The sequence below is a fragment of the Dermacentor albipictus genome, chromosome 8, assembly GCF_038994185.2.
Source record: "Dermacentor albipictus isolate Rhodes 1998 colony chromosome 8, USDA_Dalb.pri_finalv2, whole genome shotgun sequence".
NCBI lineage: Eukaryota > Metazoa > Arthropoda > Arachnida > Ixodida > Ixodidae > Dermacentor > Dermacentor albipictus.
In genome coordinates, this window is record NC_091828.1 from 73,327,707 (window position 1) to 73,348,961 (window position 21,255).

A 21,255-nucleotide genomic window follows, 5' to 3' on the forward strand; every position below is an offset into this window, starting at 1 on the left:
ACCGGGAGTGGGGACCATGGTAACTCCCAGACCGCCTACGCAAGCTACCGCAAGGGAAACATCTCTCCTGCGGCACTAGCAATCCTCACCAACTGAAAATCACCGGGACGGGCCGTTGAACTCGTGTGAGTACTGGCTGACTCGCAAGTGGAAGGCAACGCACTCGGTGACCACTATGCCCGAGAAATGTCAATCCGGGCCGAGGACGAGCCAGAGCTGCCGCATCCCATGACAAGTTACAAAGAAATCACCCAAATGTACAGAAGGGTCAGATGTAGGCTTCCCCGTCCGCATCCACAACAATACTGAATGCAGCAAGCGATCGTGCGACGCACGCAAGCGGGATCGCTAGCGCATCCTGTGCTCTTGCACAATATGTTCCTAACAGAGCATGACACTTCATGCTCGTTTTGCACGTGATCAAACGGCACTCTAGTACACATCCTTGCGGAATGTACTAAGCTCAAGAAAACCCCACCATCCCAACCTCCCCTCTCCAGCCCCAAACCCCCGAGTGATGCGAGACCTTGTTGTCCATCCCCGACCTACTGACCCAGCTCGAGCTGGCGGCTAGGGGCCAGGAACTGCTGGACGCATATGGGACCTGAGAAGATTCCATCCCGTCTGGTGCCAGCGCGCACCAACTTTTACTAAGGGCTCAGTATAAAAGTTGATTCTCTCGCACTCCTCCTCACAGTCCCAGAGGATGTGACTTAGCGAAGCTAGCTCGCCCCACAGGTGACAATATGCACTTACTCTGTCCGGGAAATGTTTCAGTATACGCAGGCGTTCGGGTATGAGTGTGTATGTAACCTGGGCCAGATGATCTGACGCTTGTTTAGTTTACGGTGCGATGCAGGCCAAGTGTGTGATGTAAGAGGGTAATATTGGGGTATGTCGGGATGTGACTGCACGACTTCGTTTGAGGTCTCCGATTCCGGCAGGCCCTCCGCTCGGCTGACGAATCCTCGAGCGTGTTGGTGGGCCGCTTCGTTCCCTGGATTCCCCGCGTGAGCCTGGACCCATATAAGCTCTATTGAGTGTGGTTTTTCTCTGCTTTGTAGTGACTGTAAGGTCATTATTGTGATCTGCGCCATTATTCCTCGCGCAAAGATTGTGATGGCGGTTTTGGAGTCACTCATAACTGTACAGGCCTGAGTTCAAGCCATGGCCAACGCATTAGCGGCTTTTTCTGCTTCTGTCGGGGTAGCAGCCTGTAGAGACCTCTAAGATGTCTGTCCCTTGAGTCCTGAGGGTGGAACGGCGCAAATGGCGTAGCTGTGGGGTCGACCCCGTATGACTTGTGCAGGGCCTCCACCTTCGCCGTTCCGCCGTCGTGGTGCCCAGTGTCTTTTTGCGGAGCGGTTTGATCACGAAAATGCCCCTTATATGTGGTGGGATGGTGGCGAGGTTACCGCCCTTTGGTGACGCTCTGAGGTCCATTCGAACGAGGATCCAGCGGTCCGCCTTGCTACCTTGGAGATGGTGAACCTGTAATGTGCTGTGTCCATCCTTTAGTTCACCAATGGTGTTGTGAACGCCCAATTGAAGTTTCTCGGTGCATGTGTGCCTTGGTAAGGAGAGGGCTACCTTGTAGGCAAGTCATATGATGCAATTTAGAGGGAGCTCGTTCTGTCTTCTGTAACTGTAGGTATGGTAGTGCGGTAGGTGTGGTAGTGAGACGGCTGACGAGAAAACCTTGCACTAGTTGGAGCAGGTCCTTATCCTTCATACCCTGCTTACGCGCGCTCACTCTATGTAGCAATAACCGTCATCAGGAGACTGTCAATGGTGATGCCGTTCTCCCGGTTCTTGTGTAGAATCATGCCCAGTACTCACAATTGCTCGACGTGGGTGACTGGCTGCCGGTTTCTGCTACCGTGATGGGAGGTGCGAGTGACTTGTGCTTGCTTCGGGTGGGTAGCCGCATCAGGAGGAGTTCCGACTTGTGCTGGGAGCACTCTAGGACAACTGCCTTCAGGGTTGCACGACGATATCATTAGTATGTAGAAGCATTTCTTCAACTGTGCCAGCCGACCCTTCACACGTCCAGAGTGTGATGCCGTCTGCGTAAAGCGTGAGTCTGAATCCGGCATTTCATTCATTTTCGGAGGCAGGGTGCGCGTTGCTAGCTTGAATACGAATGGTGACAGTGTTGTGCCTTGTGGCGTCCCTATGTCCCCGAGCCGGATTACAGGCGAGTGCAGGTCTCATAGATCGAGCTCTACCGTCCTGTGTTTGACTAATGACCTGGTGTAGTTGTAGGTTTGTTCGCCGGATTGGAAGTCGGCGAACATCTCGAGTACGGCGGCATGGAGGACGTTGTCAAAAGCCTAATGGACGTCCAGACTTACTAGAGCTCTCGTACTCGAACCACTGTCTGGATGCAAGGGTTCGTGGTGTAATTGAAGGAAAACGTGCTGGCTAGACAAGTGTGCTCTAAAACACAGCATCGTAGGCAGTAGGAGATCATGTTCTTCAGAAAAAATCTGCAAGCGCCAGAGTATAGATGTTCCATGAGCTTCCCTAGACAGAGTTGAGTGAAATGGGGCGAAGATTCTCTATGTTCAATTTCCTGCCCGGTTTTGTTATGAAGGCCACCCTTGCGTGTTTCCACTCAGGAGCTAAACGGCTCGAGCCCGAGCACTCGTTCATATAGCTGGTTATTGTTTCCACTGTCTTCGGGCCGAGCTTGCGCCACGCCTTGTTCCTAACGACGTCGGGGCCCAGAGCTGATGTCGTGCCCAGCTTGAGCAGCGCAGCGCAGACCTCTGCCTCCGACATATTGGAATCCGGCGGTTATTGAAAGCTCTGACGTAGTGAGGCATGTGCGTGTCACTCTGTTTTTAGATATAGTGCCGGCTAGCGAGCTGCGACAGCATCTCCTCGTCAGTGCCAGGGCATTGGTGTAATAGCTGCGTAATCGTGCCGCCGACTTAGTACTGCCGGGATCCTGTGAGTATCGCATCAGGTGCCATGTCTTTTTGCAGCCCAGCTGGCCGTTGAAGCTATTGCAGATCTGGCCTCACTGCTCAAGTTGAAATGTAGAGTTGTGAGCCTTTGTCTCCCGTTAGAGCTTTGCTGTGCGCCATCACAGCTTGTTGTTGCGTTGGCTCTGCCCCCTGCGCATGACGCTTTCGCGAGCGTCCCACATGCATGAGCAGGATGTGAAATCCGTTGATGGCTGCTCTTGAGTCGCCGCCGTTTCTATGCCGTGGAAGTCACGCCATGGTTCAGTAACCTAAGCCATTCGTTGAGATTCGATATGGAGATGGGTGCTGTTTCTTCGCGTATATTCCAGAATTTATCCTACTTCGTAATGCAGCACATGGCCGGCTTCCGCCTGCTAAAGTCAGCGACAAAATGTAGTGATCTATCCCAACCGTCAGGCCTGTGTTCATCAGGCGGACGCCCGGTATGTTCTTCCAATGGAAGAGGTCTGGCGTGGTGTCTCTGCACACACTGTTACCAACCCGTGTGGGTCGTTGTGGGCCATTCACGATAGTAAGACCTAGATCTTGCGTGGCGGCCCATAACAGGGTGCCCTCGCGTTCGGGTATTGGGTAACCGAACTCTGGGTGTTTGGTGCGAAAGTCGCCCCAAAATCAGTAGTTGCGCTTATTTGGCCAGAAAGGACGCTTTGCGGAACGCTAATGGAGTATCTGTGCCCTTGTCTCGTGTAGAGTTGTAAATACTGAGGGCGAAGAGCTGGCTGTCGCCCCTTCTCTTCGGCAGTATTTCAAGGAGTGTGTGCTGTATTTGTGTGCCCTCAAATTTCTGTTGTGTGGAGTTAAGGTTGCGGTGTACAAGGATGACCGTATTGCGATGATGTCTGTCGGCCGGTAATAGCTGAATGTATGGAGTGTAACTTAGTAGTTTCACGGGAGCGTTCCTCTCTTGGAGAGCTATGATGTCTAGTGTGTCTTGTGTGTTGTCTCGGATGTGAAGCTGCAAATGCCCCCGCTCAGTGTGGTGCCTCCTGGAGTTACACAGCCATACTGTCAGGGCTGTTCGTGGTGTCATGTTGTATTGGTGTCTGTCTAGGGGGTCTGCCTGATGGGCTGGCGTTGGCGCGTGGCTGGCTTCTTACGGATTTCCCCTAGGATGCAGTTTTGGCAGGTGACCGGTGCTTCTTGTAGTGTGACGACCTGTGTGCTGTGTTTAGCCTGTGTTTCCGCAGCGGCGTTCTTGAGTGTAGTGTATGTGTTTACTGTATCCATGCGGAACGCGTGAAATTGCTGAAGATTTGTATTTATTAGTTGATTGATCGTGTTAAAGCGTGCCTCCAGCTCAGTTTCTATGGCAGAGATGGCCAGCGTAACGGCTGTGGCAATGTCCGCTTCGGGATGGAGCGTCGTGCTAGTGGAGGCGGGGGAGAATTGGCAGGTTCGTGACGAGGGTGTGGATGTGTGCGAGGCAAGGGCCCTGTCTACTTTAGCTTCAAGGGATTGCGTACACGTAGGTAGTTTGGGTAGGTATAGGTATAGGTATAGGTACGTATAGGTAGGAGTTAGCGGCAAGAGGGAAAATAGAGCAATTCCAGATCAAGCTACAGAACAGGTATTCCGCTTTAACTCAGGAAGAGGACCTTAGTGTTGAAGCAATGAACGACAATCTTGTGGGCATCATTAAGGAGTGTGCGATGGAAGTCGGTGGTAACTCCGTTAGGCAGGATACCAGTAAGGTATCGCAGGAGACAAAATATCTGATCAAGAACCGCCAATGTATGAAAGCTTCTAACCATACAGCTAGAATAAAACTGGCAGAACTTTCGAAGTTAATCAACAAGCGTAAGACAGCTGACATAAGGAAGTTTAATATGAATAGGAATGAGCATGCTCTCAGGAACGGAGGAAGCCTAAAACAGTGAAGAAGAAACTAGGAATCGGCAAGAATCAGATGTATGCGTTAAGATCCAAAGCCGGCAATATCATTACCAATATGGATGAGATAGTTCCAGTGGCTGAGGTGTTTTATAGATATTTGTGCAGTACCAGTGGCACCCACGACGATAATGGAAGAGAAAATAGTCTAGAGGAATTCGAAATCCCACAGGTAACGCCGCAAGAAGTAAAGAAAGCCTTGGGAGATATGCAAAGGGGGAAGGCAGCTGGGGAGGACCAGGTAACAGCAGATTTGTTGAAGGATGGTGGGCAGATTGTTCTAGAGAAACTGGCCATCCTGTATACGCAATGCCTCATGAACTCGAGCGTACTGAAATCTTGAAAGAACGCTGACATAATCCTAATAAATAAAAAGGGGGACGCCAAAGACTTGAAAAATTATAGACCGATCAGCTTACTGTCCGTTGCGTACAAACTATTTACTAAGGTAATCGCAAATAGAATCAGGGACACCTTAGACTCCTTTCAACCAAAGGACCAGACAGGATTCCGGAAAAGCTACTCAACAATAGACCATATTCACAATATCAATCAGGTGATAGAGAAATGTGTGGAATATAACCAACCCTTATATATAGCTTTCATTGATTACGAGAAAGCGTTTGATTCAATCGAAACCTCAGCAGTCATGGAGGCTTTACGGAATCAAGGTGTAGACGAGCCATATGTAAAAATACTGAAAGATATCTATAGCGGCTCCACAGCCACCATAGTCCTCCATAAAGAAAGCAACAAAATCCCAATAAAGAAAGGCGTCAGGCAGGGAGATATGATCTCTCCAATGATATTCACAGCGTGTTTACAGGAGGTATTCAGAGACCTGGATTGGGAAGAATTGGGGGTAAAAGTTAATGGAGAATATCTTAGTAACTTGCGATTCGCTGATGATATTGCCTTGCTTAGTAACTCAGGGGACCGATTGCAATGCATGATCACTGACCTGGAGAGGCAAAGCAGAAGAGTGGGTCCAAAATTAATCTGCAGAAAACTAAAGTAATGTTTAACAGTCTCGGAAGAGAGCAGCAGTTTACGATAGGTAGCGAGGCACTGGAAGTGGTAAGGGAATACATCTACTAAAGGCAGGTTGTTACTACGGATCCAGATCATGAGACTGAAATAACCAGAAGAACAAGAATGGGCTGGGGTGCTTTTGGCAGGCATTCTCAAATCATGAACAGCAGGTTGCCACTATCCCTCAGGAGAAAAGTGTATAACAGCTGCGTCTTACCAGTACTCACGTATGGGGCAGAAACCTGGAGGCTTACGAATAGGGTTCTCCTTAAATTGAGGACGGCGCAACGAGCTATGCAAAGAAGAATGATGGGTGTAACGTTAAGGGATAAGAAAAGAGCAGATTGGGTGAGGGAACAAACGCGGGTTAATGACATCTTAGTTGAAATCAAGAAAAATAAATGGGCATGGGCAGGACATGTAATTAGGAGTGAAGTTAACCGATGGTCATTAAGGGTAACGGACTGGATTCCAAGGGAAGGGAAGCGTAGCAGGGGGCGGCATAAAGTTAGGTGGGCAAATGAGATTAAGAAGTTTGCAGGGACGGCATGGCCACAATTACTACATGACCGAGGTTGTTCGAGAAGTATGGGAGAGGCCTTTGCCCTGCAGTGGGCGTAACCAGGCTGATGATGATGATGATGATGAGGTAGTTTAGCCAGCTTGGACTGCGGAGCGGAGATAGGGCTTGTTGGAGCGAAATATGGGCTCTCAAGGCGGAATTCTCCTGTGCCATCTCCCTCGCCTGTGAACTGGATGCCAGTGACGCTGGGGGTCCCTGTTGCCAATCCATCACCTTGAGTGGATCAATGGGGCCTCGGCTGGATGACCGACGCCGGCTTGCCAAAGGTGATCGCTGGTTTGAACAAGATCTAGCGCAGCGGGTGAGGGATCGGGACCTGCTGGCTCGTCGTTGACGGAGGTTGGAGCCGAGCGGCGGCAAAGACGTGGGCCGGGCAAGGAGGCCTGGGCAGTGACTTCTGGAGGTGCCACAGTGGGACGCGCTGCACCGGATTCCCCGGGCAGGTTGTTGCTGGAGCTTCATTTGTGGGGTAGGCGGACTCTTCTAGACAAAGCAGTATTGGCAGTTTGAAATGTATTGTGCGCCTCTGCGCGTTGATTCTGCGTGGCACGCATGTTGGACCTTCGCCCTCCTTGTGTAGGGGGTGCTCCCCACCGCAATGACGGCAATGCTGCTTGCGTGCAATTTGGACCTTCGCCCTCCTTGTGTAGGGGGTGCTCCCCACCGCAATGACGGCAATGCTGCTTGCGTGCAATGCACAAACGTCAGTGCGATGGGCGACCTTGCGGCACTTGTAGTATAAATCCACCCCATTGTAGAACGGCCACATTGATGTCGGTGCCGTGATAAAATATTCTTTTCAAGAGGTTCTTACTTGTGAGGGCGACTACCAGGTGTCTTGTCTGGCCCATGCATCTGCCGCTCACAATAGGTGTTGCTGGCTTGGAGGTCTGCCAGTAGGTTTTCGTCCGAGAAATCGTCGAATGCTTGAAGGATCAGGCTTCGTGCGGTGTCTTCGGTAGGGGCAGCGTACACGTGCAGGTCGACAATGCGGGCGCCCACGTTGACGTATTTGATGCGGAGGTAGACACGGGCGCTATGAGAGTCGAAGACGCTCAGGGTGCAAATGTTGGTGGGATGCGCGCGTAGGTGATACCGATTTGCTGGTGGTTGATCAGGCAACGAGGCAGCCTTTAGCAGGACTTCCTGTAGCTGTCGCGGTGGCACCTTTGTGAGGTCGATGGGTGACTGCGGGCATCGCACAATGTGGATGGTGCTCTTCAGCATTCTAGGTAGCGGTGCGCTCCTTCGTAGTGGTGGCGGGAACGGCTTGGGCTTCGATGTGCTCCGCCCTTGGCTGTAGGGGCTCACTCTAGTTGCACTCAGGTTGGGAACTTCCTTGCCTTGTGTCATAAGCTCGCGGAGGCGTCGTTCTTTAGAGATGTAGACCAGGAACTTTCAGGAGCCGTCCGACCATTCTTACTCGGAGATGAGCTGTCCTTCGACCACGTATTCCATGTCGGCGGGCGATGAGTGCACGTTGAGGGAGCAATATGTAGATATGGGCCGCTCTTCAAAGTACCTGTTTCGCGCTGACATGGGTCATTGTAGATGCGGCACCGTGTGGGTACCACTGTTCGAAGAAACTCTTTTACGCTGACTTGGAGCACTGTGTTTTTGCCACTCCGTCTTTCCTGGTCTTCAACACACCTCTTTGATCCTGGCTTGGGTCACTTTGTATGCGCCGGTAGGTCTGTGCTCCTGTTTAATGAACTTATTTGACGCACACTTGGTTACTGCTGCCACTGCCACTGGAAATGCACCACTGTACAATGACAAAAATGTTCCTTAAATTTGTCCCATACTGCGCGGAGTGTTGGATACGTAAGAACGGTTCCCCAAGGAAAGCTACCCCATGAAATAGGAGGCTGTGTCACAGATATTCTGGGAATGTAAAGCTTCCAAAGAACGCCTTTCACGCCAAGGCTTTATGGAGCTGGGTCATCAATGGGCTGATCATGTGCCAATCTTCTTTGAACATCTGCCTAGGTTGTGTCACACAGTATGTGCCATTCGCAGCCACCGGCACGCCACGCTTCTCGTCCCGGTGCCATGCGTGGAGTTCTCTGCAGTGTTAGTAGGTGCGCAGTGTGTCGAATAAGAAGCGCCAGAGAGAAGCTACGTAGCTGGATGACTCATTTCTCGGTTGAGCACACCGCGAGACATGCATTTCTGAGGCGAATCATATCGAGGCAGCGGCGATAGATGGCGCCAAGTGTTCTTAAGGTAGTGCGAAAGAGGATCCCACGGCATTACATGGTTCATTGAATCCTCGTTTTAACCGTGGCAATACGTTGAGTTGCTAAATTTACTAAGAGCTAATGTATTACCGTCGACAGTCAGCGTAAGATGACTTCTGCAGAATGTTTGCGTTTTCACCACCTAGCCACTTGGTTTTCTGCGCTTCATCATTGCAAGCAGCAGGCAATATATGTAAGTGAGTGCAGTTCTTAGCTCCAACAAAAACACGCCATGCTCATCATTCTCTGCATTCTTGCGTTTTCGTGCAAAAACGACGATTTGATTACACGCCATAGCCAGAAAATGCCGATTGATATTGACCATCAGGGGATCTTTAACGTACGCCCGGTGCACATGACACGGGGGTTTTCGTATTTCGCCCCCTTCAAAATGCGCCTGCTGCGACCGGGTTTCGATTCCTCAAGCTCGCACTTAGTAATGCAACACCATAGACACTAAGCCTCGTCATTTTTCTCCTTCGTCACTTCATCGCATTCGTTGTGTTATGACTCTGCCCGATTACCCTGATGCCGTCATCCCCTTTCTGCCGTGTCCAAGTTGTCGTCATTACAGTGTTGTTATAAAGCCACAGTCGTTACGCCGTCATCATGCATTACATTGCGACAATTTCGGTGTCATCATTCCATAGTCATGATGCCGTAATCATCGGACCGCCGTATTTCTGTAGTCATCATCACTTGATCGTCATAATCACATCGTTGTCATACAGCCGCCGTTACACATTGTGGTCATAGCGTCGTCTGAATGCCTTCGTGATGGTTCCATCGTCGTCATTCTATTGTCGCAATTGCACCTTCGCCACCACAATGTTTTTATGCGATCGTGGTCATAATATCGACAAGCAGTTATGTCATCGTCACTCTGGCATAGCCATTCGGGCGCCGTGATTTATTGCTCCTCACTCTATCATCGTCTCGTTGTTATCACCATTACGTTGTCATAAAGCAGTCGCTGTGCCACCATGACCATTTCATTGTCCCCGTTCAAGCTCCAAAAAATGTTCTGAACATTTACATACCGAAGGACGACTCGATTATGAGCCACACCGAAGTGAGGGGCTCCGGAATAATTTTGTCCACCGAGGGTTCTTAAACATGTAGCGAATGCATGGCAGGGTGGCGTTTTTAGGTTTCACTCCTATCTAAATGATGCCTCCGCAGCCAGGATTACGCCCTCGGTCACGTCCTCGGGCTTGGTAGCACAAAGCCATAGTGACTGCGTCACCACGGTGGGTTACGTTATAATTTTATGATTCTCTTGCAATTGTTCTATTTTTGCTATACTATCGTTGTCTTTACTTTGTCGTCATTCCATCGTTCTCACTTCGTCGTCGTCATGCGTGAGACCAACGTTTTCCAGCACGACCGCCTAATCAGGAGGGAATTACTTTCCGGTGAAACTGCATTTAACTTACCATGAGCTCTACATTAGCATTTGGTCGCTAACACGATTTTAGACTTTTTAGATGTTGACACTCGCTGCTTGCTGTGGTGGATAGCGTGACCAGGCAGTGCTCCTAGCTGCGTACTTGGTGTTATCATGTTCCCGCGTCTACTTTGTTGCATTGGCCGGCGCCTGTAACCGACAGCCAGGACAGCATTAACGTTACGGATTCGGCTTGCGGTGACATTTCAACCATTGTAGGACGAGGTAACAGCGAGTGACTTGAGAATCCATGATCCCTACTGGACTCATTGTGTTGCAAAAAGCACACAACAATCAACTTCAAACGTCTCGGAATGCCAAAGCCTCCGCTTACGTTATTCTGCCCCTGAGCGGTTTTGACACTAAAGGTACCAACCGCGGTTACAGTTGGCGGACTGCAGCGTGGGTTCCCACCAAGAGTACAGTTGCCAACATTATCTGGCCGCGCCTTGAGATAGTTTTTCAAGAGGAAAATTATTTTATACAGTGTGGACGGCATATTCAAGATTCTAAGCAATCAAGAAACCTTCGCTTAAACCTATGGGCAGAGCTCGTTCGATCCGCAGTTTTTTGGTTGAGGCTACGTTTTTCCACCTACTTCAATGGCTGGTCCGGTATGATTGCCATCCCTGTGGATTTATTTGTAGATATATATTCGAAGGGTGGGCTATTGCACGATTTGCAAGTACTAGACGTAATACAAGCTTGCTCCAGGTATTGCGCAAACACGGATGGCCCAGGGTGGCAGGTGTACGCAAGCACGCAGGTGTGCTTTAGAACTAGCAAGACATTACCGTGATTTTGTCATTTCCGTACTCTTGTAGCCATACGATTCTTCTTACTGCGGCGTCGTCATGCTGGCACAATCGTTACATCATTGTCGTTTCTTCGTCTCACTTTCTGCATGTGCCTGACTTAGTGTTTGGGTTTTAGATAGCTGTGAGGGTGGTGAAGTGAATGTACGAAAATTGCTTTACTTCAAACTTTAAAATTTATTCTAGATAAACAATATTCCATGAGCGAACAAGTTGCACCGCATGGGTTGTACAGACCACCGCCAGTTGCTTTGGCCGTAATTACCATATAAATGTAAAATCTCTTTACATAAATTGTCAGATGTGGACCGCATTCGCATAATTTCACCTTCGTAGTCTATTTTCATTGCTCAAGAATTAGGACGCAACAAAAAGGACACGGACGCAAGAAAAGAAGAGCACACACCAAGCGCTTGGTGTATGCTTTTGTCTTGAGCCGTGTCTTTTCTGTTGCGCAATAATTCTTGAGTAATGGATTACCAACTTGCCCTAAGTGCTGACCTAAGCATTGTCACTGCTTTATGATGATTTGAAAACGCGCGCGTCCCTGTATTCTAGTATGTTCGTCGATGAACAATGCTGCCTGTTCAGACGGAAGGCTTAGGCAACGAATATTCCATTATCTTAAAAATATGCTGTTCAAAGAAAAAATATCATTTACAGCTGCTTGCGGCGGACGCTGAGAGCATGCATGCCTCGACAATGCTACGACTACTGCCCCCCATTATGCGCCTATGAGAATCGAACCTCTACTATTATCAGCAAATCACCTGAGCGTTCCACGTTATACTTGAATTCGCTTCACGGCTAATTGGGCTCTGGGGATACATGCCGCATTTAAATTTATTCATCTTAACAGTTCTCCTGACTGTTTACGTCCTAGCTTCTTGCTTTTTACTGCTACTTTAAAAAGCCCGAACACGTTCTAAACCATCGTATACCTCAGTCATACGGGGCCCACATCACGGCAACTAACTTTGGGCTATGTAAGAATTTTCCTTTTATATTATGAAGTTAAAGTAGAACTCCGAGAGCGAATGCTATTTAGGCTTCTTGCGATTCCATGTCTAACACATCGCTCGAAAATATTCTTGTGCAAAGTTGTTTTTTTTTTACCTTGAATCATCATTTCTTTCTAAAACATACTTTTCCTTCGAGTACATTACAAATGCAATAGATTTCAACAACTTCGATAATTACGTATTGGATAATGCTAAAAATATTATTTTCATCCATATTTAGCTCATACATCAGACCAGCGAAACCGATTTTGCACTGATGTTCTCGATCATAAATAATTATAAATTGCACGTTGTAGGTAACATCTTGTATTTCACAGCTATTTCGCATAGCTTCCTATATTTACTGCTGTCCCTTACTTATTTCACATAAAGTACCACGCCATCCTGCACGGCGATTATAACCTAAGTTGTATGCATAAAGAAGTAAGCAAATTTATAAATAGATATGCAAATAACTGAATAGATATATAATAAAATTTGCTTCGGAAATCTGAAAGGCTCGAATAGTTTTTTTTTGTTCAGCATTATCCTAAATGTTATCCACAGCTTCTATACATCTACAGCGTAGTACATCTGAATCTTGTTTTTTACAACTATGGTGCAATATACATGGATGCAATAAAAGTCTAGCACAGCAATTAAGATGTATTTAACATAAACAATATTTATCCTGAAACAACTTCTATTGAGCATGGGGCAAAAACTTTTGTTCAAACTCTTGAATCGGGAATAACTTGAAATACTGCAAATTCTATACAGAAATACTTCAGCAGAATCCCAAAAACCAGCACAGGAGCTGTAAACCCACGCACAAGGAAGGCTTGCACAATTCGCACGAAAGGCCCGATGTACACGAGCTCCCCATGAATAAAAATCAGCTTCACAAGAAGTTCGCTTAAGCTATTGTTTCTTCGCAGCAATGAACCGATAGTCTCACATGTAGGCAAGGCTCATATTTACATGGCTATGACTTCTCACATCGGAATTGCTTTACCAACGATGTGAAAGCAAGTGAACTAGCCCAAATTTAGGAATACAGGATGCGTTTCTGCAAGAACGACCTAAAACTAATTAATGTCACAAGTATCCCACATAGTCATTAAAAATGCAGTTAAACATTGTCTATTCATTGCGTTGATGTGTCCATATTACATAATAAGATATACTGGCATATGCCTAATCACTCTCGCATTAAACGTTTGTTCCCACTTGGGCAAGAAAGTATCCTTCCCCTCATAACCAGTAGTACAGCTTTGAATGAATGCTTTAATGCCGGAGTAATATAGGGTATACTGAATTATCTTTGTAAGATTATGTGCTTAGCATCATTTTCATTCATTGTACTTGCAGAACCTGCATTATGTTCCCTCTGGACAACCAAGAAATATTTCAGAACTACCGAAGAACAACTACCTGAAATACCAAAAATGTATTTCCGCTCGAACTGCGCAGACATTAAATATGTTCCATACCCTAACGACTGCAAGCCTTGATAAGAAGAATAATAATAAAACTCTGCAGGTTGAAATATTCAGTGCTGTGGCGCAGTGGTTTAGCGCATAAACTACTCTGTAAAAATATACACCAATATGTGCATCTCTGTTACGCATCAACGAACACGTGCAATTGGCAGCCGTTAGCCAATGCCCCTGGCCATTGAGTGCTTTACTAGTTTCCAGGCGGGAGCAAATACCTTCGTTGCCGGCACTTTTTTGCAGCAATGATTGTTAGGGTTCCTTCTATTTTTCGTGTCCCTGCGCCCACCATAAAAAGGTGAGCGTACACGCCGACTCCGGACACAGAGTAATTCCGGGCTCACCCGTGCCAGAAGTGAAGTAGGCTTCAAGCACTCTGCCCAAAATAAAAATTATCGTAAACAGTCCTAAATGCACAAAATAAATGAAGAGCTCCATTTAGATTATCTGTTTGTGCGTCAACTGTAAAAATGTTAACGTAGCCCGATCCAGGTGATAGCGCCACACCCGGTCAACCCGAAGCGGAGGTGAAGCAGGCTTCAAGCATCCTGTCCCTAATATTAGTAAAAATGTAAACTAATACACTTAATAAATCAATCGAGGTTCATTGTTGCCAGTCGATGGGTATACTGCAATCTTTTTTACTACCTACTACGGTTGGAACTACCTCTGGTTGTTCCAACCGGAACAACCAGAGGTAGTTCCGGTTGGCTACCCTGCGCAGGGGGAAGGGTGAAGAGGGATAAAAAGAGAAACAGAGTAGAAGGGGGAGATAGAAAGGGAGACAAGCACGAACAAAGCACGTACACTACAGAGCGGTAGGGGGCGGCATTCTTAGAGTCTGTCGTGAAGCCCCGTAGACCGCAAGAACCTTACTAGCGCGTGTAAGGCCTTAATTTAGAATATATCTGGTCCATCTCCTTGGCTCTTGCCCTCCTCCTTGCTTGATGATATTCTGGGTGCATGTTTTTAGGAAGGGGCAGTGTCGCGAATTTGCCCCTCCACTCTTTCGGAATGTCTTGTCTTGTTGCCGTATAGTAAGGACAGCCGATATTTAGGTCCTCTAGTACCTTGCGTCCTGTTTTTGTTCCTGCCAATCTGGCATATTGACTTAGTAGGTGGGCCTCAATTATCTCATCTATTGTATTGTGCACCCCCAACTGCAATAAGCGCTCTGTAGATGTTTTGACCGACAGTCCTAGTGCCTTCTTATATGCTGTTCTGATCATGACATCGAAATGTTTTAAATCGCACCTCTTAATCCGAAGGTACGGAGCTACGTGCACAATTATGCTGATTATAAAGGCTTTGACCAACCGAAGAGTGTCGTTCTCCATCATCCCTCTCGTTTTATTGGTGATACGTGTGATCATTCGAATTACTTGTTCGCATGATGTACGGAGTTGAGTAATCATTGCTGCGTTGACACCCTCGTTGTTAACCAGTAATCCCAGGATACGCACTGTCTCCACTTCAGGGATCGCAGCGTCGTGCACCCTAATTTTGACCGGGGCTTCATCTTCTCGTCTGCGCATGATTAGAAGTGCCGATTTTTCCGGAGAGCAGCGCAGTCCGCACTCCTCGGCATAGTTTCGGACTGTCGAAGCAGCTTCTTGGAGCGCCTCTTCCATCTGCCCCAGACTGCCCTTCGTCACCCAGACCGTGATGTCATCTGCATAGAGGGCTGCCGAATTCCTTCTATGCGATCGAGTTGCTCAGGCAAATTTATAAGAGCAATATTGAACAGCAGAGGGGAGAGGACGGCCCCTTGTGGCGTACTCCTGGTGCCCATAAGGATTGGCTGGGACCTAAAATCTCCGATTTTTACATGAGCCTGTCTGTCTAGTAGGAAGTCTCTGATGTATTCAAGAGTCCTTCTTCCACACTGTGTCTTCCGCAGGTTCTCCAGGATCTTTGAGTGCTTCACATTATCGAAAGCGCCCTTGAGATCTAGGGCTAAGATGGCTCTGCTACGGCGTTTGTTGGGTGGGTCAATAACTTCCATCTTGAGCTGCAGCAGTACGTCTTGCGTGGATAGGCGCTCCCTGAAGCCAAACATGGTGTGGGGTATGTAATCGTTTTCCTCCAAATACGCTGAAAGTCTGGCATGCACTGCTTTCTCCATCAGCTTGCCGGCACATGACGTGAGCGAAATCGGATGGAGGTTGTTAATATTTACCTCTTTGCCCGGCTTAGGGATAAAGCTGACGTCTGCCAATTTCCACGCCAGGGGCAGCTTGCCAGCTCTCCAGCACTCATTGATATAATCCGTCAGCTGGCCTAGCATCTTCTTGTTCATGTTGGCGAGCAAGCCGACCGAAACTTTGTCCTGTCCTGGCGTCGTACCTCTTCTCATGGTTAGTAGCGCCGCCTGTATTTCTTCTACTTCGAAGTCTCTGTCGAGTTCTGGATTATCTTTGCCTTCATACTGCAACACAGGCTCGTCATGTTTGGTCGTACAGAGGTATGTGCTCGTCAGGGCTGCCACCAGCTGCTCATCCGTACCCTCATAGCCGTGGAGGGCTCTTTTGAGGTTCCGCTGCTGCTCTCGCTCGTCTTGCTGGGTTCGATGAGGCATCGCAGGCGGCTCCACGTAGACTTGACGCCAAGCCCGCCTCTTAATGAGTCGCACTTGATTAGCCAGTTGTTTATGGCTAAGGTCCACGCGTATTCCTCCGCTTGTCGTGTAATTTCAGCGATCTTGATTTTAAGCTTGCGATTGTGTTGTTGCTTTTCCCACCTTCTGGTGAGGCCTCTCCTGGCCTCCCAGATGTGGAGAAGGTGGTTTTCGACTGCCGGGACATCCTCTGAGGTGTGCAGCGTTCTCGTGACTTTCTCTCTGGCAGCTAGAAGTGACTCAGCCCATTGCTCATAATGCTCAATAGGCGAGTCGAGCTGAGGACTCTCGGACTCTCGAAAAAGCGACCAATTCGTAACCCGAGCTTGTCCCCTGTGTTTACGATGCTTGTTGGGGTCTAGGCAAATTCGGAGTATATAATGATCACTGCCTAAGGTTTCGTGCGTATTTTGCCACTCGCAATTTTTAACATTTTCGACTAGCCTTAAATCTGGGCATGTGTCCCTTGAAACGCTATTGCCTATTCTTGTAGGATGCTGCGGGTCCGTCAGAATAGTAAGAGCCATATCTGATATTGTTGCTGCCAGTTTCCCGCGTTTTACGTTTTCGTTGTTGTAACCCCAAAGAAAGCTGTGCGCGTTAAAATCCCCCGTTATAATGAGAGGCGCAGTTTTTGCAGCCTGCATTGCTTTTCGAAAAATTTCGTCACAGACTGCTGTCCTGTGTTTAGGGCGGCTGTATATGTTAAGTACGTACGCCCCTTTACAGGAACAAGTGTTAGCGAGGATACGAATAAACACATGCTCTATTTCAGCATTAAGTTAGAGGTCTATAGTTGAAGCCGTACTGTTTTTATCGAAGTGTTAGTTTGATGCGTGCTGTACGACCTGAGTTTAACTGCGACATTAACGTCCTGTAACGCGATTACATCCGGCCTCTCATCTAGACAGTCCACATACTGTTGCAGAGATTCCCGATTACGTTTAAAACCCCTGCAGTTCCATTGTAATATTGTTAACTTAGTTTGACGAGCCATATTGCAAACTGGAAGAGGTCAGTCCTTGTTCTTTACTCAGGTCAAGCGCATCATCAGACGCAATCTGCCTGGTGCCCATTTTTCCTGTCAATCTTGGTGTCTTAGTGCGCGAGCATTCAGCGAATTCTTGTAACTTACGGTCAATCCTAATCTCGTAAGCATGGAGTTTTGAGAGATGCGGCTCTAACGTTTTTTGAATTGTCTGCTCTGTCATTCCTTGTAAGTTATGTTCAATGTTTTTGCTTAGCGTCTCTTCAATTCTTGCTACGCTAGCCTGACGGCTTGGCAGCATGCGACATTCCATTTTCTCGATTTCCTCTCGCATCCGCTTTTCCATGCTTTCCATCCGTGAACTGAATTTATTTGTAATTGCGTCCACATCTGCGCGTGTAGTACACTCCTCTGTCGAGGGTGCAGCCGCCAACGCTACGCTGCCGCCCGAAGCTCTTCGGCCGAATTCTGACATACGAGGAGGTGACTTAGTCGCTACCTGACGGCAGCGGGGGACGGTTGTCCTCCTCCATCGCCTGAGCTGAGGGTACCTGAAGTGCTCTAGAGTTTCCTGTCGCGTTCGCTGCCATCTTCTCTCTAAGTTGTATTTCTAGTTTGAGCCTTTCGTTCTCAGCCCTAAGTCTCTCATTAGACAACGTGAGGGGAGGCGAAGCAACCACACTGGCCCAGCTAACGTTGTTGCTGCTCGTTTTGTTCCCGTGACTGTGTTCTGGCTCTGACCCATCGTGCTTGTCTGCTGGACGACCGCCTCCTTTGGGGCCCCCTCTGAAGGCTCCTGCATGCGGTCGAAGCAAAGGGGTCGCCCCCTGCGTCCGAGCTTGCAGGTCGGGGGCTTCGCTCCCTCCTGCGCTCCTGGAGTGATGTTGCTTACTGGCTTTTCCATTGACGGGCTTCCGCTTGGCCCCAGTTCCAGCACCGCCTCCCCTGTACTTTTGCGTGCACTGAATTTATCCTGTGGCATGAGGGCCCCCGCAAATGAGGCAGCTGGGTTGACACTCGTGGCCCTCTTCTAGATCCGTCTCGCCGGAAGAATGGCATCGACCGGCCTGTGGATTAGGGCAAACATCGGCGCGATGTCCCATCGTGCCGCATCGGGGACAGGCTGGCGTCGTCGTGCGGTAGAGGCGAACCGGCACAGGTTCGCCCCAATAATAAACGTTGAAAGGCACCCTCCGGCCCTCGAACGTCATCGCTGCTACGTTGGCCTCTCCTAATTTTCGGACTCCTACTACTGGAGCCTCTGACGAATAAATGGCTTGAGTAATATCCGCTTCAGTGGCTGTGGGATCCACCTGAATAACACCATGGCTTGTGTTGTCCGATGACTTGAGGTAGGCTTGAACCGCTCGGGTTCTGTCCTCCGAGTTTGAGCTGTCCGATCGCAAGGACCTGACGAATAAGTTGGGCGCTCTTGATGCCAATAATAATTATATTCTGGTCCCAGGCCGGCCAAATCCGCGATGGAACGGAAATGTAAGGCCAGACAATACGAGGAAGAAACAGAGTGGCGTGGATAAAGAAGCAAAGGGGGATAGCCTAAATCTTGGCTCACAGTAAGTGAAAAAGGGAGCTCGGTAGGACATGTAATGCAAATGGTAGGTAATCGCTCAACGATTGCAATTACAGAATGGTTGCAAAGGGAAGGGAAGCGTCATCGAAGACGTCAGAAAATTAGGTGGCATGATGAAATGATAAACTTGAATGCAGAAGTTGGAGTCGACTAGCGCAGGACAATGCTGCGGCATTCGTCTGTGTCCTGGCGCAAAAACAGTTTCCCCATGAAGGATGAGAAGCTGTGAATGTCATAATAATAAGTTACAATGTTGCGTGAAGGTTACTGTTCGTAGCTGTAGTGCAGCAAGGTTGCAGCAAACGTAAGCTAAATAAACACGCCTGTTCATGTGCAGACTCACGAACAGAGTAAACTTCATGACAGAGACTACTCTCGGTTAAAACCAAGCAGCCTTGTCGGAATAGTGACCTTGTGTTGACGTCGCATTCCCGGTCTGCGACATGGTCACGGCGGGCACAATGTCTGCGTCCGTTTCACGCTTTTCAACTTCAGGGCTTTCTCAGCGTCATCGCTGAGTGTCGGCCTCCTGTTTACATAGCGCAACATCTGGGCACCTCTGGCATTGATGCATCGTATATCACTCGCTGAAGTGCATTGTTTTCGGGTATAAATTAACCGAGTGATATTTGTGAGAATGTGGGCCAGCCTTGGCTCCCTGCTATTAGCGTTTCGCCGAAGCTTCACGGCTGGAGTTCAAACAACATGTGAAGGCATGTTTGCGCGATGTGAAGGACGCGGTCCTTCGCTGTGGAAACCAGTGCACCGGCAGGTAACTATTCTAGCAACCGGACCTTGGATACTATTCGTCGGGCACAGATCTCTCAAGCCGACAGGGTCTACATGTACTGAATATTCTTTGCGGGTCTTCTTTCAATTCACTCCAGCAAGCTGCGGGGTCTATCCCTAGACCTTTAAATAGAGCTCTTCTGTGCGCGAGTTTTTGCGATTTGGTAACGAACACGCCTAGACCTCTTTCGCCCCGTGTCATTGAAATTACGACTACCGTATCACAGACGCACATTCACGTGCGCACAAACACACGCGCACAGGCTCATATATATATACACAGGATGTCGTACATATTTTTAGCCAAACGTTAAGAATATGGAAATGCCAGGTAGCTGGTGAGGACAGAGGTAGTATTTGATGTTCTTGGGCATACTCAAGTTATCTATTTTATTATGCCCAATTAGATTATTAGTCCTAATTAATTATTAACCTTCTCAAATATCATTACTCAAGTTATGAATAATCTTCTCAATGACGATAATGAGAAAATGGTAGAGCAACATAAAAAACCGTATACAGCTTTCTGTTGCTCAAAATGTGCTACATAAAAGAGTTTTTCGGGACCTGCAAGTAGCCCGCAAATACACACAAAGTGCCTGGAGCGGGCTTTCGCGCGTCAATTTAGCGTGTATTTGCGGGCTACGTTCATGCTAGGCAAAACACATGCAGTTCGTCTTGAACAGAAAGCTCTGTGGGGATTTTTTCGTGTTGCTCTAGAATTTTCTCACTGACGCTTCTCATCTAACTAAAATATATCAGAAGTTCAATATTTAATTAGGTCAAACTATGCAATTAGTCGAAATGAGATAAGAGTAGTCTATCTGCAAGCGACTACAAACAAGGTTACCTTTGTTATGTCCAGCTACGTGGCACGTGCATATTTTGGAAGTTTGGCCAAAGTTACGTGGGACACCCTGCATATCTAGAGCAGCTAATAGTTGTCTGCTGCAGACAATGGCCAGTCACATCTCATTCCTCGAAGAGGCACGAGTGAGCGCCTGAACTACACTTTGCAATGTCGTGATTGCGCTTTATGTTATAGATATGCGACGACAAAGAGGCGCGACGCAACGCTCATGCATTTCCCTCGTATTCAATGCTCGGCACTGATTCGCCACTGATTTCTTAAGTTAGCCAAGCCCGCGCTTAAAGTGACACAGACGGCATCTGCGCCTACGAGGTATTGCACAAGCGTAAAATATAAAATTACAATGATTGGGGTCATTTCACGTAGAAATGCGGAAGACGTAATTCATGTACTTCGGGGTGGAAGCTGCTGCTTTAATTATAGCGTGCCACTCTTGATATACGCCAAGTATGTAATTTATTTGCGACCTGAGCCCAATTTCTGAGTGACGGCAGCGTTCGCCTTAAGGAGTATTAACTGGTAAATCGAAGTAAATAAAAGAGCAATTCAGCTTAAGAAATATTATAGTAAAATAAATTTCGTGAGCAATTTGTAACAATCATCGGGACATGTGCGAGGTGTTCCGCCGAAGACCTCATCTTTAGGCCAGAGCGTCACAGTATGGCGAGTTGAGTTGTGGCGGTACTTGCACACTGAAATTTCTTAAGCCCTTACGCGTGCAAATGATATGATTCATGGGTGACATTATTTGGTGCGTCTAGAGGTCTAAGGGTCCTTATTACATAATAGTGCGAAAATGACAACAGCCTTCCATACGAGTGTTAAACAAACCAAACTCTCAGAAATTTACTCGTTAAGGTAGACAATACCTTTTGAAATATTTGTTACATCTGTCAAAGCCT

The 21,255-nt window shown here is 48.0% G+C and overlaps 1 protein-coding gene across 5 annotated transcripts in view; it reads right to left on the reverse strand.

Annotated features, from left to right (window-relative positions):
- The window catches only part of LOC135920839 (uncharacterized), a 250,850-nt gene that overhangs the window by 192,223 nt on the left and 37,372 nt on the right, over nucleotides 1–21,255 (reverse strand). The window lies entirely within an intron of this gene.